This window comes from Heterocephalus glaber, unplaced genomic scaffold (genome assembly GCF_053883595.1).
Source record: "Heterocephalus glaber isolate CG9 unplaced genomic scaffold, H.glaber_assembly_v1.0 deba00001497, whole genome shotgun sequence".
Lineage (NCBI taxonomy): Eukaryota > Metazoa > Chordata > Mammalia > Rodentia > Bathyergidae > Heterocephalus > Heterocephalus glaber.
The window spans coordinates 72,409,207-72,435,706 of record NW_028258320.1 but is presented as its reverse complement, the minus strand read 5'-3'; the positions used below and the strand labels follow the sequence as shown (position 1 = coordinate 72,435,706).

The following is a 26,500-nucleotide window of genomic DNA, read 5'->3' as shown; positions in this document are numbered from 1 at the left end:
TTAATTTGGGTCATATTTCTATCATTTGAAAGGTTTTGCTTTATCACTTTAATGTAAATATTAGTTAGGACATTTTACTCCCTAATATTTAGTTCATCTCTTAAAAATAAGTGCATTTTCTTACATAATCATATAATGTTTTCACACCTAACAAAATTAACAAAAATTCCTTAATATCATTATCTGGTTTAGATTCACATTTATTCAGTTATCCCCAAAATTTCTTTTTATATTGGTTAGTTGATCAACAATCCATATAATGTTCATATATATAGCACTTGCTTATATAACTTATGTGTCTTTTAATCTGGAACATGTTATGTGTTTTTCTTTGTCATGGATTTGTTAAAGATACAAGTTTGTAAAATGGCCCACCTTATATAATTCCTAAGAGAGCTCCACTCTCCCAATGGCTCTTCTATCCTGAATCCCCTCAGCTTGGGGCTCCCATCCCAGGTAGACAACTCCATGATGCCCATGTTAACACATGTTATGGCTTGTGTCTAGATGTCCCCTAAAGCCTCATGCAGCCATGGGGGGGGTGCTTTTCAGAAGTGCTTGATCTAAAGTGTATGGTGCTGGGATCAAGGGTGTGTGATTACTAAATCAGTTCACTGATTGGTTTCACATAGTTCTGGCTAGCATTAAGGGTGTGAATGCTACACTTACCCTCGTGCAGGTAACCTGTATAAAATATAAGGGACAGAAAGAGGACTAATGTGCTCTCACCTGCCTGCTTGCTGCAGATTATTTTTCCTCTGTGATGCTGCTCTGCTATGCCACCCTGCCTTGGAGTCAGCTGACTATGGACTAAAATCTCTACAAACTGAGCCAAATAAACTTTTCCTTCTTTAACTTTGGGTGTCAGGTATTTTACTTCAGCAATGGAAAAAGTAATTAAGACAGAATTTGGTACAAGGAGTGGGGTTGTTGCTGTGACTATGCCTGACCATGTGGTTCAGGAGCCTTTGGAACTGGCTTATGGGAAATTTTGGAAAGGTTCAGGGATGCCAGCTGAAAAAGCAGCCCTGGAATGCCTTAGGCTGTATTTGATGGGAGGTTCTGGTTCAGAGCTCAGAAGACTCATTGATGTGTTTTATGGCTTGGCAGAAAGTTTGTCTGTATTTTTCTTGTGTCTAGAGACTTTTCCTGAGACTAAGATTAAGGGAAGCAGACTAATCTTGCAGAAGAAATTTCAAGACAGCCTAATGTTGAGGTGGTGGGATGGCTACTGTTGGGGCTTTTAGCCAGATTTATGTTAGAATCAAGAGCAAAGATTCAAAATGCTGGAGTTTGGCCAGAAAAGAAGCTCCAGTAAAGTTCCTCCTTGCAAAGATGGAACAGAGAAGAAATTGGTCACTGAAAAGACTACTAAGAAAAAGCCAAATATTTCAGAAGAAGACAACAGAAGAGATGGCCTGAGGACACTATAAGACCAGCAAAGGTTTTGCTTTGAGAAGAGAACCCCAGAGAACCATGTTCCAAAATGGCATTGTCCTAGAGATTTTGTTCCTTGCAATTTGGTTCAGAGTGCTCAGTGATCCAGACACTCAACCTCTAGTGCCAAAAGAGAAGGAAGCCTGGCTACTGGTCCAGCTAACAGCAGAACTTGGCATCATCCACACGGTGCTGGCTTTAGGTGCCCCTGAGAGGCCAGTGTGTGAAGCTGTGAGTGTGAAGCTGAAGGTGCAGTGGAGACCCTGGAACACTACATAAGCCAGGAATGTGGACTGTCTGAGGAAAACCACAAGGAGGGAGCAGCCCCAGCCCCAGAGAGAAGCCATGGGAGCCACAACCACTGGCAGTGACCCAGTGGCAGAGCCACCCAAGCCCTTTGGAGCTCACATCTTGCCAGATTGCCTGGGATGGCTGGACATGCAACTACAGGACTTAATGTTTGTCCTGCTGGATTTTGGACTTGCTTTGTTCCTATTCCTTTCTATCCCCCTGTTTGGACCTTTTGGAATGGAAATGCCTATCTTGTGCCATTCAATGTTGGAAGTGTTTAACTTTCTTTTCGTTTGTACAGGGGCTTGCAGCTAAGAGTTTGCCTTAAATCTCAGAGCAGACTTTTCAGCAATGGTGAAACTGCTGGACTCTGGCAACTCTTGGAGATGGACTAAATGCCTTTTGCATAAAGGGGTGTGCATGAATCTTTGGGAGGGGCCAGGGATGGAATGTTATGGCTTGTGTCTAGATGTCCCCCCAAAACTTCATGCAGTCATAGGTGGCTTTTTCACAGGTGGCTGGATCTAGAATGTGTAGAATGTGTGGTCCTGGGATCAAGGCTGTGTGATTACTAAATCAGTCCACTGATTGGTTTGGCATAATTCTGGCTAGGATTAAGGGGGTAAGTGACAAACATAAGGGACAGAAAGAGAGCTAATGTGCTCCTGCCTGCTTGCTTGCATGGACTATTTCACCTCTGTGATGCTTCTCTGCCATGCTACCCTGACTTTGAGCCAGCTGACTGTGGACTGAAACCTCTACAAACTGTGAGCCAAATAAAACTTTTTTCCTTTAACTTTGGTTGTCCGGTATTTTGTCTCAGCAATGAGAAAAGTAAGTAAGACAACACAATCCCATGATGTTTGTGGTAATACAACCAATTGGCATATTTCCTTCTTCACCTCACCTCATTTCTCAGCATTGTTTGACAATTGTCTACTCTACTTGAAATTGTCTATTCATTGGGTTTCTGGGATCTATGTTTTCCTATACTTTCTTTTACCTCAAGGATGGCTCCTTCTCCATTATTTTCTGCCTTCTCCTCCAAATACTGGTGTTCCTGAGATGTCTGTCTTAGGCTTCCTGTCTGCTCTGTCTCCTTAGCTAATCTTATTTAGGTGCATGACTTTAAGTGCCACCTGCGTAGTTAACTCCCAAATCTGTGTCTCTATCCCTGGTTTCTTCCAAAATTCCCAAGTAAAATTTTTTATCTTTTCCCTGAATTTCCACTTAAATGTCTAATGATTCTCTCAACTTTTTCAAAAGTACAACAAAACTTTTCCATTTCCCTTCTCCATATGATCTTGCTTTTATTGAAGTCTTTTAAGTTTTAGTAAATGGTACCATAAATCGTCCAGCTTCTTAAGGTGATAAATTAGGAACACCTTTAATTCCTCTTTTCCCCCTCAAGCCTTAGCTTCAGTCTTTCAGAAGGTCTTACTAATTCTGTCCCTAAAATCTACCGCAACCTCATCCTTTCCCCCAGTACATATTCCACTGTAGTCTCAGATGTCCTCATCCTTGATAAGGAGTCTGTGCTCCTAATTGGTCTTTCTACTTTTACTTCTGCCCCTGTTCACTTTATTTTTCATACAATAGCCAAGGTGACCATTTTAAGAATGTAAAGAACACCTAACTTTCTTCTTTAAAACCCTGTTATAATTCCTCCACCAAATGAGTAATAAATCTAGACTCCTTCCTCTGACACACCCCTGTACCCAGAATCTTATCCTTCCTTCCTCTCTTGCCCCTAACTACATGGAGCAGAATAAGAATGTTGGAGATCGAGAACGTCAGGCTCACGAGCCAGACTGAAGGGAGAGAGAGCTCTACCTGCTCATCACAAACAACACCTCAGCTAAGTTTTTACTGATGTACACTCCTTAAACTACAGGTACATCCATTCCAGGCATGGATGGTGAATTGCAGCCTCTCCAGCAATGTCAGATTGGCATTGCAATGCTTATCCTCTCTTAAAAGCATTGCTTCAGACAAGCAACAAGACCTCTTAACAGCACTACTTCAGATAAGCAAAAAAGATGGTGTTCTTGCTGTTTACCCTTGGCACTCAACTCTGTTCTTCTCCACTAAGCTTTTCATAGAATATGATTATATAGTCACGACATGTGTTTCTACATGCATTGTCTTTTCTACTGATCTCTGAGCTCTAGAAGGAAAGGATTCATGTTAGTTTCGAAGATGACTGTCTATGCAGTATGTAGCACAATGTTTGATGTACAAATGACTGCTGAATGAATAAATGCATTAGTGTAGTTCTGGATAGTTCAGGTAATATCATGGCTCTTATTGGGAATCCTGTGCTCACTCACACAGCTCATTGAGTGTGCACATCTGGAGTAAAGGAATGATATATGTGTATGCAAGATGAGGGGTATCAGTAAAGATTATTTTGGAGAAAAATTTGAAAGAACCACACCAGTTCTTCCCTTGTCCCTAAGAACAAAATGAAAAGATATTCCACAGATGGCTAGGAGGGTTTCCACTCCAAATGATCACAGTGTAGTAAATGCCAAGAGTTTATTTTTTCTTCATTATTCTTGTTTAGATAGATTTCCAGTGCACATAATTAGATTAATTAGATCTGTGGATCATGACAGATTCACATCACTGGTTAATGCCTGGCTCACTTTATTTTAGTATTTAATTTAAAATTTTAATAATTACGCACAAATCTATTGTGAAAAATAAAAGCTTGAACCTCATCAATAACTGACATCTAAGCATACAGTGTCTCCTACCAACCCTGCTTTCTCCAATCTAAATTTTGTTTTCCTTTCTTTCTTGTTCTATTAAAACTGTATGCAAACATTAACACGTCTTTTATTTAATTCATTTTAAATTTATTAAAGGATGCTAGGCTGTACATAATCTTTTGGGGCTTTAAAAAAATTAATATATGATTCATCTAAATCACTACATACAACTTTAGCTGTTATTTTCACCACTGCATTACTATAGGGCTATTTATCATCCACCCTCTCATTGTTGGACATTTGGTCACTATTTCCCTTGCATTGCTACCAATTTGGGGTTGTCCTTGACCTATGGAATTCATGTAAGTGAATGTCAGTTGAGCATCCCTAAAGTGAGAAATGAGCTATGAGTACAGGAGATGCTAAGATGAGTAAAATATGTGCTTGTCCTTTGGGAGTTAGCAGTTTGGAGGTGAGACCCAGACACAACCACAGCCACAGAGGGCAGACTTTGCTAAATGCTGCAGAGTCACAACCAGGGGTCCTCAGACTAGGGTAGATTAGGAAGGATTTCATCTTCGGTTCTAGCTGGTGTGAAGAGGTTGGATTAGGGTGTACCTGTGCAACTTTCACAGGTGGAAAGGGGGACAGTTGAAGAGAGAAGATATATCAGGAATCATAAAAATGTGAGTAATACAGAATACAGAATTGGGACCTCCATGAAATAGTTTTAGACCATGTTACCTGACAGAGAATGGATGCATTTCAGCAAAGGAAGTCAAGAAAGGAAGAAGGAAGGTCAGATCCTGCCCTGGGAGCTTTGAAGATTGGGAGACAGAGTTGAACTTTTATTCTATCTGTAGCAGAGAGTCATTGAAGGAAACAGAATTGGTGACTTTCATGGCTCTGAAAGTGTGTGTAGGGGATTGAGGGACCATTTGTTCAGTTTGGGTCCATCTTTGGAGCACCTTCAGACACTGAGGCAGGTGTGTCTGGTCCTCTGGGAGATCCTGTGAACACCCTTTTGTCTTCAGATTTTTCACCCAATTCTCGCCTTTGTTATTTTCCACAGAATTTGCAGGCTTGCTTCTTACTACCAGGAGATCAGTCTTTGAAAGCAGAGATTTGATTTTGGACTATTGTACATTGGGCCATACTAAGTCTTTTTCCCAAAAAATATTGCCTATCTTAGCCCACTTCCATCCTCATAGAAGAGTGCTAGGGAGGAGAGAGAGTTTTCTTTCTTGTTCACTTTGAAGGCTCTCTTGCGGAAGAAGATGCCTCCATATGCACATCGTATTTCAATGAGCAATGGAAGATAACCAGTGAGAGGAACCACAAAGTACTCTCTGCTTCCTACACATAGATACATGTGCACCTGCCTGTATGCCCCCAAATAATTTTATTTCAGAGGCATTTCTACAGATGAAAGGAAGAGAGAGATGAAATTCTTTTTTCTCTAAGTGAAACTTTACATAAATGATTTGGAATAATTTTGAGGCAGACCACACCCCACTTATTTTATCACAGGGTTGGAGGCTCTTCACTTTCAGAGGAATCATGCCCTAGTTCCTGCCTGCTGAAGTCCGCAAGGGGAATTTTTGTTAAAGATGCTTAACTGGGAAAGCAGCTCCTGGGACTGAGCCTGCTTTGTGGGAACTCTTTGCCCCTCACTGTGTAGATGTGAGCTCTACTGCACTTGTTTCTGCTTTGGGATATGGGCATGCTTCTTTAAGAAGTGCAAGAAGAGAGGAAATACTCAAAGGCTCTGATAAGAGACTGAAGCATAAAAAATTGCATGAAATTGGGTCACTAAGTCGCAGAGTCACCATACTGGCCCAGAAGCAGCAATCTGTAAATTAATGCCTGGAGCTGAGCTGAGATGGAGGAGCAGTGACGGGGTTTGATCTGAAGAGGAAATGGGAAGTGGTGTTCAGGGCTGCAGGGAGAGGTGTGATCTGCCCAGCTCAGAGCCATCCTGTAGGCAGGCACAGGGCCTGGGGCTTTCCTCACAGGTGTGCAGTGGGTATTGGCTGGTTATGTGGATTAAAAAATAGGAACAAGTCAAAGGAAAGGCTGGGAAATTTCCAGGGCTATCAAGAGAATGAGAAGGGCAGAGCCTTAGCAGTTAAAATCATAAGATTCGAAGACACTCATATCTGGGTTTGCTGTTGACTCTTGGTAACCTTGAACGTTTTGCACAAGTGCTCCATATCCAGGTCTCTTCTTCTCCAAGAAACAAACAAGTCTATCTCAGATTTTTTTTTTAATCTCAGATTTCTTAATGCCTATTAAATGTTAATTATTTCATTTATTGTTCTTCCTCTTCCCTGAAAATACAAATTCCCCAAGTGTGGGGACTTGGGTTGTTTTATGCTCTGCTATATTTCCAGAGTGCAGAACAAATGAATACTGAATAAATTCATGTTGAATGAAGAACAGTGAATCTGTCAATAGAGTTGCTACCTATGCTAAATAAGCCCAGTTTTCACAAACTGTTTATTAATGTCTCTGGTGTATTCTAAGTTCCAATAAACAATGGTCCAACCATTTGGCTCTATTTATCTGTTATGTTTTGGGAGAGGGGAAAAGATCCCTGGTTAAATGCTGGGAGAGGAGGACTCTGCAGCACCTAATGGTGGTCGTGATTTCTCTGATGAAAAGTAAGGACAGAGACTCAGCATTTTCTAGGATCATCCAGGGAGATGTGCTTTTACCATTTCCTTGAACCTCATTCACTTCAGCTTGGACATCTCTTCTCATCTTACATACGCTGCACATTCTTACCTGTCACTTTTGCTCTTACTCTGGATTCTCTCAAGAATGCCTCACTTTTTCTCTGCTTGTCCCAGGTTCTCATTTCAATGTTCCTATCCCCTGCAAGGATCTTCCAGCAACCTCAGTCCTGCAGCAGCTTCTCCTGACTACTAGTTCTTTGGGCACACATTTAACACAGGGCATACACCGTCAAGGCTTGACTGGGCAAAGTGGCATGGGCCATCAGGACAGACCCTGAGCTACTTGGAATGGAGACCCAGTCAATGGCCAGTGCTTGTTGAACTCCTACCCAATGCCAAGCTCAAGGTGCTAGAATAGAGACTAATCCAGTGTCAGAGACAACTTAGGGCACATCCTAGAGGCTTAGCCCTTTTCTGAATCTATATGCTTCTTGCTTTCTCTGTAGTAAAAGCTTCAGTGATGCACTAGTCCAGAGAGTCTGTAAAATGTATTCATATACCTGTTAAGGAATTTCTGCCACCTGGTGTACTGAGAGGGGACTGCAGTGTGATAAGAAACGAGAGTTCTACTTTACCTCAGGATCCTGCAAATTTTTTAATAGAGTAATAATGGCTATCTTTCTTCTCAAATCAGTATAAATTTTTCCAATGGACATATAAAATAGAACAATATATAAAACAGACAAAACTGAACTGCTCCAGGTAGATTCACTGCAAGGAAGTTGATTCTCAGATTCCTGCTTTTATTGGCTTTCTTTTTTATTCCAGAATATTGCTTATTTCCTGTCATGGAACTCAGAGGTTATGATCCATAGTGGAGGGCACAAAATAAAACAAAACAAAAGGCTAGAGTTTTTATTTTATTTATGCCCAGCTGTTTATAAACCTTATTCCACTCAGCTTCATGTAATCCTAGGAAGCAGGCTTTGTTATCTCCATTTCATAGATGAAGGCACTAAACCTAAGTGAGAGTAAGGATTTTATCTATCACTCTGCAGCCTTGACTAACTTGAGCAGAGATTCAAGCCAAGTTCTTTCGGACTTCAAAACAAGAGCTTTTGTTCCCACATTACTTCCAAGTTCCAAAGCATATTCTTTCTGCATGGGCAGTGGTAAAGCTACTTTTAAGAACAGGAAGGACAGAGGATGTTTTTCAGATCACAACTTTTCCTCTTGGTTTCTTTTGTCCCCTGGTGGGCCTTATCTATATCAAATCTAAAGGCCAGAAGTTTTGGTAAAGAGCAAGTCCTGAGGTTCATACTTGAGTGGGATGTTGGGGGAAAGAAAAGGAAAAGGGAAGCTCTAGAACTTGCCCAAGTTAATAAAACCACACCGAAAGACATCAGAACGTCCTACCTGAAAACTTCGTTTTCAAGATTAACTCATACGAGAGTCCCCTATCTGGAAAAGCATTTTTTTTTCCTTCACCAGAGCCTAGTGGCTTCTGTATGTCCAAATATACATGTCCAAAGATGGATCTGATGGGGAGCCCTGGAAAATGCCTCTTGCTAGAGCTGGTCATCTACAGAAGGTGCAGCACAAGAGATGCAAACCTGCCACTGTCCTGTTCTTCAGATGAGCAGGTCTGCCAAGGGCAGAAGCTGCTCTGTGCTGGGAGCCCTAGGCATAAATTGAGGCCTGTAGTAATGCAATCACGTCTAATCCACCTTTAACGAGGGTGTAAGCAGCCTCAGCTTACCTCTGTTGCAAAAAGACAACCACACACAAGTGCCTCAATTACTCAGACATTTAAAAATCAATTTCAAATAAAATGTCCAGGTGACGGAGGTAAAGCGATTAGAGGGAGCAGGAAGTATGCACAAGCCAGCCACGTCTTGTCAATGCAATTGAGGTGGCAGCTCCTATAATGCAATAAAACAGGCCTACTTTCTGCCCCCAGGTGGTAAAGGGGGACAGGTCTTATCTCCCAGCTTCCCCTAGAAGCAGAGGAAGATTCCAGTGACTAAAAGGACAGGATACTTTCAGTGACTTCTGCACACTGGAGTTGTGTTTGGAATGCCATCTTTATTTCTTTTATAACTGTGAAGAGGAAAAGTCGCTTTAGGTTACCAATCAAGGTCCCTGCCTTGACTCGGCCTCTAGATGTGCAACCCTATAAGATACCTTATTATCTCTGTGGGTGATTGTGACTTCTTTGCTCCCCCTATTTACTTATCCCTATGAACAGGCTGATAATTGAGGTCAATAAACTTTTATGAGCATGCATGTGTCAGGCATTATGCTGGGCATGTGGGGAGGAAGTTATAGTCTCTGCTTTGATTCACTGCATAGAAGAGATGAGCCCAACCTCTGACCTAGTCAGTGTGTATGGGTGCAAAACCAAGTCACGTGTATTTTTAGACACCTTAGGGTCCTTCACACCTCTGAATCTTAACCTATGTGGAGAAAAGAGATCTTTTAGATTAAATATTTGGGTTTTCCTTTGCTTCTGTGGACTCAGATGCTTTTTCTGACTATCCCCCCCACCTTCTTTTTCCCTTTGCTTTGCTAAAGCTGGTAGGAGTCAAATGTCAGTTACTGATAACCAAAGAAACAACTAATTCATAGGATAGCACCATTAATAATAATGAAAGCTAGATTTTACTAGTGAGCATTGCTTCCTGTCCTAAAAATTTCACTTATCTTTCATTGGTCACCAAGCCCACTCTATGAGTGGGTATGTCTATTATCGTAATTTCCCCATTTTATATGTTAACATACTCTACAGGGCTATTTGGCTTAAAGAAATATCATAGTTGGCTCCAATGGAATTGGCTGGTCCATAGGTCTCCACCTACCCTGAAAACTGCCACCATGCTCACTCATATTGTATTCAGTGGTGCCTGGATTACTCATGGTTCTCCAGAGATGCAGAACCAATAGGGAGAGAATTTATTAGGAGAGCTGGATCATGCAATCATGAAAGCCAGGACGTCCCATAGCAGACTGCAAACTGGAGACCCTGGGATGCGGGTAGTGTAGCTCAGCCCGAGTTCTGAAGACCTAGAATCAGGAAAGCCAATCATGCAATTCTCAATCCAAGGCCAAAACCCCTATGACCCAGAGAGCCTGCTGATTTAAGTCCTAGAATCCAAAGACCATCGAGCCTGATTTCTGATGTCCAATGGCAGGAGAAGTGCTGCTGCTCCAGGAAACAGAGAATAAACATCACGTTTTCTCTGCCTTTTTATTCCATCTATCCCCCCTGGCCAATTGGAGGGGCTCAGCCACATGAGCAGATCCCTCCCTTCCACTGAGTTCACTGATTCACAAGTTCATTTCCCCTGAAACCACCCTTGCAAGCATGGCCAGAGATAATACTTTACCAGTTCTCTAAGTATCCATTAGTCCAACAAGTTGGTACTCAAAGTTAACTACTACAGTCTCCCTTGAAGATGTCAGAGTATAACTTTCCAAAGCTAAAAGTAGGATTCAGACAAAATAGGATATCAATTTAAAAATCCATTCAACTTATTAATTATGTAGGGACCAGTAGGATAAGAAAGCGATTCAAAGAAGATTAGACGATAGAAATTTATATATCATTCACTCAAAGGGGCATTGAAATGAATTTACTAATGGATATAAAGCTGGATAACTCATCAGGAATAAAGCTGTAGCCTTCTGGCTATGTTTTCCACCTTATAGAAATTTACCAGAAGACATATAATTTTAGAGTATATGGGCTCTAACAAAGTAGTAAGTAGAAAATTTAAACACAGGCACATCCTCCTAGGTCAGGATCAAGAGCAATTTAGTAAATATATATGGCTTTACAAGTCCTGTGATCTTTTTTGAAACGATTCAACTCTGACATTGTAGCATGAAGAGTTTTAAATATATATATAAATGGATGGACATGATTGTGTTCCAATAAAACTTTATTTGCAAAACCGTATGGCTGCCAAGAGTTTGTCTAGTCCTGTTCTAGATGATTCACTAATATTGGGTAGGCCAGTTAAAGAATGCCTACGGGTGACATTGAAGGGACGTGTACCTATCCTCCTGCTATATTTCTAATCGTTGCTTCATTTTTCTTAATGACACTCAAGGTGACTAGGGATTCGCTAAGACAGTGCTCATCTGTATGGATACAGTGGAACTTTTATGTTTACTCAAGTGGACTACATTATCTCCTTGCCCACCCTCCTTACAGTTGATGGGTTCACACTTGACATTTGTCCTGATTGCCACATTTGGAACGGTACTAAGCCATTCCTGCCCCAGGCTTTTTTCTTTCTTACATGGAAGAGATGTAAACTCTGGGGCTGATTTTCTTCTACTGTCCTAGGAAGAATGGGGACTGAGGTAAGAAGCTGCCCTGGTCACCAGCCACTGGCTCCCAGTGCCTCAGTTTCATTATCTACTGGTATGTAGTGAAGGAAGTACTGTGCCTCCATCATGGATTGTTACGTAGTTTAAATGTGATACTGTGTGCACAGTAACCAGCTTTGTTGCCCAGTAAGTGCACTGTAAATATTTCTTCTCTTTTTCTTTAGGATTCATCTCTTGTCTTCATCTCAGGTGACTTTAATGCTAAATGGCTTTAGTGCTGACATAAGAATTATGCTGATGCCACAGCTCTGCTTTCTCTTTGCTTGGTTTCAGGGTCCTTTCTCCTCCATGCTCATCTTTTATTTCAGCATTTATGTCTAACCTCTGACTTTTCTTCAAATTGTTTCTAGTGACTTTGTGTACAACTGTGTATAATTGGGTGAGTATGCTGATTGCTCTTGCTTCAGTGAACAAAATGCCCAAGGGAATGGAAAGGATGAAACATTAATGGAGCCATCCTGGGGCTTTCAATAGATCTTTTTTAATCCTCACAACCAATATTCATCTTTTAGAGATGAGGACACTGAGGCTTTGTGGGGCTAAGTTACGAGTCCAAAGTTATATTCTTAGAGTGTTCAGGGGCAGCCAGGCTCCAGAGAACTCTCTGCTCTGAGCTGACAAGAATTCAAGGCCAGTATTAGGTAAAAGCAGGATGTATCCAGATCATTCCAGATGGCGTAGGTCCATCAAAATGCAGCCTCAGTTCTTGAACAGAACAGGTCTGTATGTCTACTCACAGGAGGCTCATGCCTCATACTGGGGAGGGCTAACCATTGCAGCAACCTAGAGAAGTGACAAGACAGGGAAAAATGAAATGAACTTCCTGCACAGGATACTGACCTTGGTTGATGGCTTTTGGTATTATAGCATCTTTTTTGTGTGATATTTCTGTTTGAATCCAGCACCTTTGCACTGAGCTATGTCTTCAGCCCTTTTTAATTTTTTGAGATGGGGTCTCTCAAAGTTGCTAAGTTGCCCAGTCCGGTTTCAAATGTGTGATCCTCCTGCCTCAGCCTCCAGAGTACTGAGATTACAGGTATGTGTCACCATCCCTGGCAAATATTCAGTGGTGCTAAGACTGGTGGTAATAGTTCAGAGAGATTGTTCTTGTTACAAATCATCATGATGTCGAATTTCCCTTGGTTTGTGCCCATTTTCTGAGCTTTGTTCTCCAGGCTCATGCCCATATTCTGAGGTATCCAATGGTTTTCTAAGAAATTCTTGTTGCATTTAAACCATGCTGGTTTTGTTTTTACACTTGTCAACAGAGTACCCTGAGCAATGTGCTACTACTTCTCATTGTTTACCTATAAGGCCAGGGCTAGTGCACATATTACCATCTTACTGAAAGGATTCCCCTCAGGAGGCCACCAGTGTTTCTACTCAGTCAGAGGAAAAGACAAAGGCCTAGGAATTTTATTATTTGGAACCTCAGCACCAAGCTTATTGATCCAAGGCAAGTATAAATACAAGAGCCCAGACAAGGACTTTTTTCTGCCATCAAAAGATAATTTTCAGTTGTCTCATATCAATGCCCCAGTTGTGTCTTGAATAAGAATGAGTGATTCACAAAATGAATCAGGTCAATGTTCTGTTCTTGTATTCATCAAATAAGCTAAAACCCAGCTAATAGCATTTACTCCCGTTCTTCTCTGTCCTAGGTACCTTAGTTCTAGCTTCATCACAAAGTGAAGAGAGAAACCAGTGCTACCAGGCACTTGTACCATTGCATTCATCCCTCCAATATATGGTGAGGTGGAGATCATTTCACTCACTTCTTCGTGGAGGAAAGAGGCTCACACAGATGAAAGAATGTGCTCAGCAACAGAGCTACCTGGTGACTATGCAGCCAACATTAAAAGTGACTCCAAAATCCATGGACTTTACTCTCTCCCAGCTTCAGAAGGATGGAAGCCATTGTTCCTGGTAAACTCAGTGATGGGTGAGAACTCTCTGGCCAGAAAGGAATGAATCTGCTTTTCCCAAACACTCCAAATATACCATACAGTCATTTTAATTGTACTACATCTCACTTCAAAGAATTTCTTTATTGGGTACAGACTGTCCATCACATAGCAGGTAATAAGAAAGAACTACTGAATTGAATTAGATAATTAGTTACTGGCTAAAGGGAAAATAGAAACAGATACAAAAATATATAATCTAGGCTTTTGCATGGTATGTTCACTTTGTTTTGCTGCTTGGCAGAAATGAAAGTCTAAATTCTTTATGGGCTGTTTCATAACTGATAGATGAACTTGGCCTAATTGTTGATCCATAGAGAATGGTTAGAAATATCAATACCCTGGGGTTAAGTTTCCCAACTTTTGTTGCGGAAATATTTAGTCAGCAAATGATGTCTCCCCTGCTGTTAGTTTTGGCAGGAACTGTACCCCTTGTTTTTAAAAAAACATGAGAAAATAATTCTTGAGAAGAATTTATACATGCCTGTGTGAAGTTCACAAAGTACTAGAATGTGTGTGACCTGGAACAACATGGAAGAGAGTATTTCAATTCTTTGTAAAATATGAACCCCCCTCAAAAGAACCTATAGACATAAGAAAGTGTATCCATGATTTGAATCAATTAAGCAGAAAGAAAAATCACATGTAAGACCCAAAACACTGGGTGGGTTCTTATAAAATGTTATCTTTTCCAGGTTATTACCTAGTAGCCTCTAAGTAGCCTGAGTAAATTTCTATTTGAGTCCGGGCCCATCCATGAATTCATCCATCCATCCTTTTTTTGGGGGGGGGTACCAGGAATCAAACTCGGGTCTTTGCACTTGTGGGGCAGGCAGTGGACACCCATCTTTAATATATACTGGATTCTAACAAGAACGCAAAGATGTGAAGACAGGCTTTCCCTTCAAAGAGCTTAATGGAAACAATATAAATTGTTCTTTGTAATTTTTTAGCTAATACTTATTAAGCATTTACTATGCTTAAAAAGCAGGACATACATCCCATTCAGTTCACAATTATTGCATAGGAATGTGATATTGCTATCACCACATATCTTTCAGAAAAATGAGTTCATATAATGTGATATTGTTATAATCACTTATCTTTCAGAAAACTGAGTTCATATAATGTATACACATGCAATGAGCTCCTATGGCAGATTTAATCCTCCTACCTCCTGTTCCCATCTGACCAAAGGAAATGGCATGCTTTTAAGTACTTTTGTATCATGTCCATTTAAGCAAGACACAAAATCAGAACTTGAACCACAACATAGTCCAGTGTCTTGCAAATAGTGATATATTTAGAATGTGAAAATTGTAATTGTTGTATGTCTATTTTCTGGAGGATTACAGTAAACTCTAGGAGAAGAGTTTAAGGAAGAAAAAGAAAAAAGTATCTTTAAGAATTCTTGGTAGTAAGTCTGATCCTTAAGAAAATGTACTGAGTATCTGGTAAAGAACAGAGAATAAGCAACAATACAGAAAGTGTATCCAGCAAGTCCATGAAGAAGAGAGTCACACAGACAACATCCTTGAAGAATGTGTCTTGTACCTAAAGAGCTCCTCTTCAAATGGCAAAAGCCTAAATGTCCAACTTGGAGAGCAATTCCTCTTGACATCAAGGATATTTTTCTTTATTCAGCATCATGGCTAGTTGGAGTCCTATATGCCTCACTTATCTGTATGTCAAATTCTTCTCCCCTGCTTGGGAAGTTTTCTGCCATTACTTCTGTGAACAGTTTTTTTTATGTCACTTGAACTATCTCCTATTTCCTCATTAACTCTAATCAGTCTTATGTTATTCTTCCTTGCATCAGCTAGCAGCTGCTGGATCAATCTCTCATGGTCCCTTGCTATTTTTAAAACATCTTTCTTTTCCTGGTCACTAATTACAATCCTGTCTTCTATATCTGATATTCTGTCCTCACATTGGCTCATTCTGCTGCGTAAACTTTCAATGGAGTTTTTAATCTCCTGGATTAATTTCCTGCACCTGTTTTATGGATTCCATTTGTTTCCTATGCTGGAATTCCATCATGTTCCTCAGCTCCTCTACTTTTTTAATCTGTGTCTGCTGTAGAGTTATTAATCATGTTTTTCACCATGGACAAAATCTCTGTAATCTGAGAAATTATTTCTAGTTTTATTTTTTCCAGAGCCTCTTTCATTGCCAGTTCAGGGAATTCAGGTGGTGGAGTTTCAGACTGTTCCATCTTGTTGCCCTTTGAGGTTGCCTTTGGTGATCTGGAAGTCTGGTTTTGAGGCTTGTTTAAATGTCTTCTCATTTCAACTGCTGCAGTCTACTGCACCTTTATCGAGGTGACTGCTCTCCCAGTGGGCTTCAATTCTCAACAAGCCTCAGAGAGGTCTTCTCGTTGCTGCTCACCACTGTACCAATACCTGGGTTCAGAAAGATGGCCTTCTGAATCCCCACACTGGGCTGTTGTCCAGGCGGCCTTCTGGCTGGGATCTGTGCTGCTCAAGCTGCTGGTGTCTGGGAGGGCCTTTGGCTGGGGCCTGCGTGCCTGCTCAGCTATTTTCCCCTTTATTCAATGTCAACAGTGAGAGTCTCCTATTAAATATCAGAACTCCTAGAAAATGTACTTAACAGCCTCAGAGTCCTGGGAGGAAAGAGTTGACACATTGACACACACAATCTCAGACTATTTCAAAGGTGTGGGCAATGTGAAGAGGAACTAACATGATTTGGTTAAGTATCCCAAGGTTAGCAGTAGCAGTAGGGAGGTTGCTCCATTCCTCTTTCCCCATCATGGATACTCTAGAGAGTGGTAGCTGCAATTCACATTGCTGATATGGAAGAAGGATGCCTACTTGGGGTTTGGTAGTCTCTGGTAAAGGAATCCAACTCAGCACAAAAAGAGATGAGAACAAATACATCAATGTTTCTTTCCTTCTGTCAGCCACACCCTCTCTTACTGGTCAGATTTAACAGGAAGCTGGATGGCAGAAAAAGATAAAAGGGTCCCCTCCCAGGGGACAAAGCAGGATGGGGAAGGGTAGAGAGAGTCTCTGGGAAGACTGATGGGGAATGGCTAGTGCAAGGACTTGCAGTGGTAAGCAGATAGAACTAATTTGTCACTGAATGCATTTTAACATAACAAAACTTAGATTTTTTTTTTTGTAAAGTAAAGCAGAGTCAACATTATCCTTGAAATAGATTTCTCTTACTTGCCTCCATTGAGATGTTCTTTTATGCATATGAGAGAAAAGGGTGGTGTACCTGGTGAGCTTGGGGTTACCCATAACCCTTCATATCCTCATTAGAGAGTGTTTAATGTGAGTGGCATCCATTCTATGTGCTTTGTGGGGGAGGGGGTGGAGCATTACTGCTAGAGTCAACCAGGGAGCCTCAAATGGGATTTGGAAGATGATCAAATTACTTCCCAGTTGTGTGACTGAGCCACTAGTAATGGAAGAGGAAGGTAGAGTAGAGAAGCAGGGAGTGTGTGTGATCACATCATTGGAAAAGGGAAGGAGCAGAAGGCAGAGACAAAATTTAAAAATGCAACATTGTGAAGATTTTGCCTGTATCTGTCCCTCTTATGGTTAAAAAGCCTCTTCACTACCTTACCCAGGAACATAAAAGCAGTTGTCACTGGAAGAAACAAGTGGCATGGGCTACAGACAGGAGACAGTTGAACACACACACACACACACACACACACACACACACACACACACACACCTCAGAGGAGATTTTAAAAGCAGGACAGTGATGAGCCCAAGCTGCCCATCATCATCAGTGAAAGGTAAGGATAGGGGCTTAACTGGGGACCAAGTATCTCCCACAACTCCAACTCAGCCTGTTATGGCAAATCATGCAGGAGGAGGGATAGTAAAATCTCCCACTGGCTCTGAGAACATATATTTCCCAAGAGGTTTTACAAAAGAAAGCTCAATTTCTGTTTTTATGCTCATAATTATCTAATCCCTTATTAAGAAATTGGTTTTTATATGTTATTACTAGCTGCATGTTAAGTATCTTCTTGAGGCAATTTAAAAACTCTCTCTGCACACACACATAGACATACACTCAGTAGTATGTGTAATAAAACTTGAAAATTTTGCCCATCCACAGTGACCAGCCAGAGCATGGTGAGAACCATGGCAGTATAGAACCCTTGCTCCATCCCCATGCCCCATCCACAGTGACCAGCTTAGCCATGAGGGTGCCTGCAAACCCCTCTCCGCCGCCTCAGGCCTCCTGGCTGCACTGCTACCTGGTTCCACACTACAGAGGCACAGGGGGTCATAAAAGCCATTGTCCTGAGCTCCAGAAGATAGAGCAGAAGTGAACAACAGAAAGAGGGCCTCTCTTAGGCTTCTTGATGAAAACTGAAGCCCACTGGAAGGGTGAAGAGAATCTCTGCAATAAAGGCACACCAGACCACCATACTTGGTAAGTTAGAGGGATCATCACCTCCCATTGGAAACTGAACTATTTTCAGGGGAAGGGCAGCTGCAACCTGCAGTAGAATCTTATAGAGTTCAACCCTGCAGGAGGACAGGGAGCTTAACTTGGGACTTGCAGGCAGAAATCTGCCAGAATCTCACAGGTCTGCTACTGGCTTGCTGAGACTCATTGACTTATATCTGCACACTGCTCTCTGCATTGTCTATTGTGACAGCAGAGACATACACTGAAGGAGGCTCTTCACTTTTATTTTTTATTATTTGTAAAAATTTTTTTCTCTTTTTAACTTTTATTATTTTTCTACTCTTTTCAAATGTTTATTTTTTCTTCTTTTTTTCCGTTCTTTTCTCTTTTCTTTCTCTTTCTCTCATACTCACTGTCTTGCTGTCCCACATTGTTCTTCATCTCCCCTTTTATTCCTGTTCTGGACCTAATTTGGATTTCTTCTTTATTTTTCTTTTCTTCTCTTTTTCCTTCTCTTGATTGTCATTAGCTTTAAAGGAAAGTAAACACAGTTTCTAGCCTCTCTATTGGTGTTAGGTCATTCTGTTCTGGTCTTTGTTCTTTCATTCTGTCTTTTCCTCTTGTTTTTAACAGTTTCTTAGAGACTGTGTGATCTTCCTGTGTCCTCTGGCCTCACTGCTAACCTTTCCCTAATCTTCCACCTATCTATCCATCCATCCCCAGTGCCTTCTAACTCCCCATCCCAAAGGGTAAAGTTGCTATATTGAAGAGATTGTTCACTATAAACATATGTTGGGCTGGTCCTCGATTTTGATTTAACTCACACAGTTAAAGGTGATAGATTAACAACCACCACAAATTGTCATTTTCTAAGATGTACTTAATGCTATGGTGTTGCTGATTTCATCACTTGGGCTAAGGTGTTGTGATTGCCTTCTTGATATAATGAAAATTAAATAGCCTCAGAGTCATTAGAGACTCAAAACCTAAAGACCAGCTATATCTGGAAGACACCTCTGAGAAGCAATCATTCCATAAGGGTTCTAATTATAAGCAAAAAAGATACTTAGAATAAGCAACTTCTAAGTATCAACTCAGGAATTAAAACAAGGACAGTACCAAAAACAAAAATGAGAGGACAATTAAGCAAGCCACAAACTCAGACTTCCACCCCACAAAAGGCAAATTCTGGGGGAAATGAGGTAGAAAATTATAATAATCAACCATGTGGACACCCTGAACTGATAGCACAGAAAGTAACAAAACAGATGAATGAGGCTCTAGAAAAATTCAAAACAGAAATAATTTCCCAGATTACTACAGAGATGGTGAGCAGAGTGAAAGACATGATTACAGGCTCTAAAACAGAAACAGAAAAAAAAAAAAAAAAGATGAGCTCAGAACCACGCTGGAAGCCATGAATGCCCAGCATAAGAAAGAAATGGAAACCATGATCACCCAACATAAGAAAGAAATGGAATCCATGAAACAGATTCAAACAGATATCCAGGAGATTAAAAACTCCATTGAAAGTATGCGCAATAGATTAAGGGAATGTGAAGATAGAATATCAGATATAGAAGACAGGATTGTGGTTAATGACCATGAAAACAGAGATTTCTTAAAAATAGCAAGTGACCACAAGAAATCAATCCAGCAGCTGCTACATGATGCAAAGAAAAATAACATAAGACTGATAGGAGTCCACGAAAAAACAGGAGAAAGTACAATTGACATAAAAAAATTGTTCACAGAAGTAATAGTACAAAACTTCCCAGACAGGTAGAGAATTGGGTATACACATAAGTGAGGCATATAGAACTCCAGCCAGCCACAGTCAAAAAAAAAAAAAAATCTACACCAAGAAATATAATAGTCAAGATTCCAGAAACCCAACAGAAGAACAAAATCCTACAAGCAGTTAGAGAAAAGAAACAAATCACCTACAAAGGAAAGCCCATCAGGATCACAGCAGACTTCTCAACACAAACCCACAAGTCAAGGAAAGCCTGGAGTGAAGTATTCCAAGACCTAAAAGAAAATAACTTCCAACCTAGACTATTGTATCCTGCAAAATTATCTTTCAAAATCGATGGGGAAATTAGATACTTCCACGACAAAGAACACCTGAGAAATTTCATGAACACCAAACCAGCACTACAAACAATTCTAAACGATATCCTAGAAAAAGACAATGAAGGTCACAACTCCATGAGGCCCAAAAGAGGGAAGCCACTAAGCAAGGCAAGAAACTAAAGGGAAAGGGGGAAAAATAAAAAATAAAAGAGCCAATAACAGTAAAACATCATGAAAAGGATGAGTCAATATCTGTCAATTATAACCATCAATGTTAATGTCCTCAATTCACCAATCAAAAGAAATAGACTGGCAGAATGGACTAAGAAGCAAAATTCAACAATACACTGTATATAAGAAACACTGAAAGTAAAAGGATGGAAAACAGTTCTCCACATGACAGTAACCCAGAAAAAAGCAAGGGTAGCAATCTTATTTGCAGACAAGTAGATTTCAAACCAAAACTAATTAAGAGAGACAAAGATGGTCATTACATCCTTGTGAACGAAACAATCCAAGAGGAAGAGTTGACAATCCTAAATATATATGCAACAAATACAAATGCCCCCAACCATACAAAACAAAAATTGATGGACATGAAAAACTAAATAAGCACTAATACAATCATAGTGGGGGACCTCTGTACCCCACTATCACAAATAGACAGATCATCTAGACAAAAAGTCAACAATAGAATTCTAGAACTGAACCAAGCTGTTGAACAAATGGACTTAATAGATGTTTACAGAGTGTTCCACCCCACAAAATCAGAATATACATTCTTTTGACTGCACAAGGGCCATTCTCCAAAATAGACCACATGCTAGCTCATAGGACATGTCTTAGTAAATGTAAAAGAATTGAAGTTACCCCCTGTATATTATCAGACTAAACTGCAATCAAATTGGAGATCAATACCATAAGAAACCGCAAAACTCCCACAAACATATGGAAATTGAATAACACTGTCCTGAACAACCAATGGGTCACAGAGGAAATTAAAGAAAAAATTAGACAGTTTCTACAACTAAATGATAAGGCCAGTACAACATACAGGAATCTATGGGACACAATAAAAGCAGGTCTATGAGGGAAATTCATAGCAGTGAATGCACATATTAGGAAATCCGAGAGAGCTCAAATAAACAACCTAATGCTGAACCTTAAGCTCCTAGAAAAAGAAGAGCAAGACAAACCCAAAGCTCATACAAGAGAGGAAATTATAAAGATCAGAGCAGAAGCCAATGCAATGGAGACTAAGAGAACGATAAAAAAAAATCAATGAATCAAGGAGTTGGTTTTTCAAAAGAATAAATAAAATCGATAAACCTTTAGCCAACCTTATAAAAAAAGGGAAAGAAAAGGCTCAAATCCATGCAATTAAGAATGAAAAAGGTGAAGTCACAACAGATCCAGCAGAAATTCAGTGGATCATCAATACCTACTTTGAGAACCTGTACTCTGGTCAACATCCCAAGCTCCTAGGGCAGAGAAGCTGAGCCATGCGGGCGGGGCACCAGAAGCACCCTCCCTCCATGGAAATGAGAAGACACTTAAACAAGCCTCAAAAACAGACTTCTGGATCACCTACAGCAACCAAAAAGGGAAACGAGATGGAACAATCTGATACTCAACAACCTGGACCCTCTGAACTGGCAACAAAAGAGGATCTGGGAAAAATGAAATCAGAAATAACTACTCAGATAACAGCAAAGATTTTGCTCATGATGCAAGACATGATTAATAAATCTAGAGAGGACACAGATAAAAAAATAGAGGATCTGAGGAACATGATAGAATCCCAACATAGGAAACAAATGCAATCCATAAAACAGATGCAAACAGATTTCCAGGAGATTAAAAACTCCATCGAAAGTCTGCACAGCAGAATGAACCAATGTGAGGATAGAATTTCACATATAGAAGAAAAGATTGCAATTAATGACCAGGAAAAGAAAAATTGCTTTAAAATTTTAAAAGAACACAAGAAATCAATTCAGCAGCTGCTAGACGATGCAAAGAAGAATAACATAAGACTGATTGGAGTCAATGAAGAAAGAGGAGAGGGTGCAGATGACATAAAAAAACTGTTCACAGAAGTGATGCCAGAAAACTTCCCAAGGAGGAGAAAAGAACTTGACATACAGATAAGTGAGGCATATAGGACTCCAGCTTGTCTTAATAAAAAAAAAATCTACACATAGGCATATAATAGGATTCCAGAAATCCAACAGAAGAATAAAATTCTACAAGCAGTGAGAGAAAAGAAACAAATCACATACAAAGGAAAGCCCATCAGAATCACAGCAGACTTCTCCAAGCAAACCCTCAAGGCAAGAAGAGCTTGGAGTGATGTATTTCAAGCCCTAAAGGAAAACAGCCTCCAACCCAGATTGATGTACCCTGCAAAACTATCTTTCAAAATTGATGGAGAAATAAGATACTTTCATGATAAAGAGCACCTCAGGAACTTCATGAATATCAAACTGGCACTCCAGAAAATTTTAGATAATACCCTAGTAAAAGACAATGAGGATCACAACCCCAGGAAACGCAGCAGAATGAATCCATTGGGCATGACAAATTAAACACAAAGGGGGAGAATCCAACAAAAAGAAAAAGTCATGACAAGGCTTTTAAAACTTTGAACTTCATCTCCCTAATGAGTGTATAATTCAATCTTTTTATTGTATTGATTAGTATTTTTCTGATTCTAGATTTGCACACCTTTGCTTGTGCTGTACTGGCTATTTATCATCTTCTTATGTCTACTTTTTAATTGGATTGTCTATTAATGAGCTCTAGAATTCTTTATACATTCTGGTCATAGGTTATATGCATTGTAAATATGGTCTGTTTAAGGACTACTTTTCATTTTAATAATGTCATTTAAAGTTCTAAATTTTGATGGAATCTCATTTATCAATTTTTTCTTTTATACATCATGTCTTTTGTATCCTAGGTAGTTCTTACCTACCCTGAATTCATACACATTTTCCCTTATAATTTCTTCTTAAAGTTTTATACTTTTAGGCTTTCATATTTAGGTTCATAGATCCCTTCAAGTTATTTTCATGTATGGAAATAAAGAGTTGAGGTTAATTTTTTATATACAGATACCAGGTGTTCTAGTGCCATTTGCTGAACACACTATCTCTTCCTCAGCTCTTGAATTGAGTTTATATTCTATAAAATGCTAATGTTAAATAATCTTTCAAAACTCAGTGGACCATATATGTGTGGTTCTATTTCTAGATTCTCTGTTTTATTCCAATGATCTATGTATCTTTCCTTACACCAACACTGCCTTGATTACTGTAGCTTTAGAACAAGTCTTAAAATTAGGTATTAAATGTCTTCCAACACTGTTTTTGTTTTTGTTTTTAACTTTTCTAGGTCCTTTGTACTCCTACATAACTTTTAAATTTCAATATCCAATTCTTCATTTATAGCAAGTATACCAGACCTGAATTTTTATATATACCTTGTGTTTTCTAATCCTGCTAAATTTAAATACAAGTTCTAGGGGCTCCTAGAGATTTCGTAGTATTTTCTCTGTAGATGATCATTTCATCTACATGTAAAGATTTTGCTTCTACCTTGCCAATCCTATCCTAATTGTTTCATTTTATTGCCAGACTATTTTGGTGGGGCCTACGTTTCAAAGTTTAATGGACAGAGAAAGAGTAAGCATATCTGCCCTTGTTCCCCACCTTAAGGAAAAAGCATCGCATCTTCTCCATTCATATAAGGCATTCTCGCTGGAAGTATGGAGTACATGTTTTTAATCTGTTGAGAAGTTTCTATTCTACTTCTAGGCTCCTGCTAGCTTTTACCATGAACAGCTGTAGAATTTAGTTCAATTCTTTTTCTCCAACTAGTGACAGGATCATATGGATTTTTCCTTTCCTCTGTTAAAATGATGACTTTTAGGGGTGGATCTTCCAATGCTAAACCAAACCAACACTGCCATCCCTATAACAAAACCACTTTCTACATACTGCCACCTCTGACTTCTAAGAGTTTGTTTTGTTAAACAAATTTCTGTCTTTGTTCATACTTTTTTCTTTTATTATCTTTATCCAGTTTTAGGATTAGCACAATGTTGATTTCCTAAAATGAGGGGAGAAGTGTTCCTTTTTTCTGCTTTAATAGTTTGATATAATTTATCAGTTAAAATGTATATGAGCCTGCTGTTGTCATATAGGTAGGTTTTCAAGCTAGGAATATACTTTCTTTAATAGGTGCTATTCAAATTTTATATTTCCTCCAGAGTTAGTTTCATTAATTTGTCTTCCAAGGTACTTCTTAGAAGTTGTCAAATTTATTTCAAAACAGATTATTGTAATATGCTTTCTATATCCTTTTAAATTCTGTAAAATCTGTGGTAATGTCTCCTAGATCTTGATATTATAATTATAAGATGTATAATTGATACAGTGTAACAGGAAGTAAAGGTCTAAAGGGGCAGCGGAAGTGGGAGTGGTAGAGGAAAGGAAAAAAGGGAAAAGAAAAAATATGAGAAAAGAAAAAAATGGAAACAAAGTCTTTGCAAATAGGGAAGGGTGGAGGGGGTGAAGGTAGGACAAGGGAAGGGGGAAAATAACAAGAACCAAGATACTCGTGTAATGGTACAAGATCCCAATGATGAATGTAACTGTATTTTATACCTAAAATGTACCAATAAACTTAATGGGAAAAAAAGGGAACCTGTACTCTAATAAAATGGAAAACACAGAAGAAATGGACAGATTCCTAGAACTGCCAAAGTTAAATGAAGAAGATATAGAAATTCTAAACACACCAATTACAATGAGTGAAATTGAAAACATAATAAAATATTTACCAACAAAGAAAAGCCCAGGTCCTGATAGCTTCACTGCTGAATTTTACTAGACATTTAAAGAAGAACTATCACCATTACTCTTTAAACTCATCAATGAAATTGAAAGGGAAGCAATACTTCCAAATTCATTCCTGGAAGCAAGTGTGACTTTGATTCCAAAACTAGGGAAAGACCCACCCAAAAAGGAGAACTACAGGCCAATCTCCCTGATGAACATAGATGCAAAAATCCTCAACAAGATACTGGCAAACAGAATACAGAGAGTCAACAAGAAGATCATACACACTGACCAAGTTGGATTTATCCCAGGGATGCAAGGATGGTTCAACATACCTAAATCAGTATATGTAACACACTACATTAACAGAGCCAAGGACAAAAACCATATGATCATCTCAATAGATGCAGAAAAAGCATTTGACAAAATCCAACACCCATTCATGAAAAAAACCCTACAGAATATTGAAATAGAAGGACTTTATCTCAACCTGATTAAGGCTATCTATGAAAAACCAACAGCCAACATTGTACTAAATGGTAAAAAACTGAAAACTTTCATGCTAAACTCAGGAACAAGATAAGGATGCCCACTATCACCACTCCTGTCCAATATAATTCTGGAAACATTAGCCACAGGAAATAGACAAGAGAAAGAAATAAAAGGAATAAAGATAGGAAAGGAAGAAGTTAAGCAGTCATTATTTGCTGATGATATGATACTTTACATAGAAGACTCAAAAAACTCTGCCAAAAGACTTGTAGACTTAATTGATAGATTCAGTAGAGTAGCTGGATACACTCAAAAAATAATAGCCTTCTTGTACACAAATAATAGACTTCCTGAGAAATTAGAGAAATAATTCCTTTTACAATAGCATCCCCAAAAATGAAATATATAGGAATCAATCTAACAAAAGAAGCAAAAACCTCTACATTGAAAACTATAGCACTCTGAAAAAAGAGATTGAAGAGGATATCAGAAAATGGAAACACATCCCTTGTTCCTGGGTAGGAAGAACCAATATAGTGAAAATGGCCATACTTCCAAAACTGCTATATAGATTTAATGCAACGGCAATTGAAATTCCAACAATATATTTCACAGAACTAGAGAAAACAATCTACAAATTCATTTGGAACCAGAAGAGACCTAGAATACCAAAAGCAATTCTAGGCAATAGAGACATAACAGGGGTTATCACATTCCCCAACTTGAAACTATACTACAAAGCTACTGTGATAAAAACAGCATGGTACTGGCAAAGAAAAAGACCTGAGGATCACTGGAATAGATTAGAAATTGCAGAAACAACTCCAGACATACTCAGCCACCTCATTTTTGACAAATGAGCCAACCACCCTCACTGTAGGAAAAACAGCCTCTTTAATAAATGGTATTGGAAAAACTGGATTTCAACCTGCTAAAGATTAAAACTAGACCCATATCTATCACCATGCACTAAATTTAAGATTGAAGTGGATTAAAGATCTAAATAATATAATGGAAACACTAAGCTTGATGGAAGATAAGAACCTCAATAGCACAGGAACTAGCACAAAGAATCAACAACTGGAATCTCATCTTATAGAAAAGCTTCTGCACTGCAAGAGAAACCACCCACAGAACTAAGAGACAACCTACAATGTGGGAAAAAAATTTTAGCAACTGTACCTCAGACAAAGGTCTACTATCTAGAA

The 26,500-nt window shown here is 39.3% G+C and overlaps 1 long non-coding RNA gene across 1 annotated transcript in view; it reads right to left on the bottom strand.

The window, feature by feature from the left end:
- Positions 1-26,500, bottom strand: part of LOC147825750 (uncharacterized) — a 346,984-nt gene that overhangs the window by 72,845 nt on the left and 247,639 nt on the right. The gene's annotated exons all lie outside the window — the stretch shown is intronic.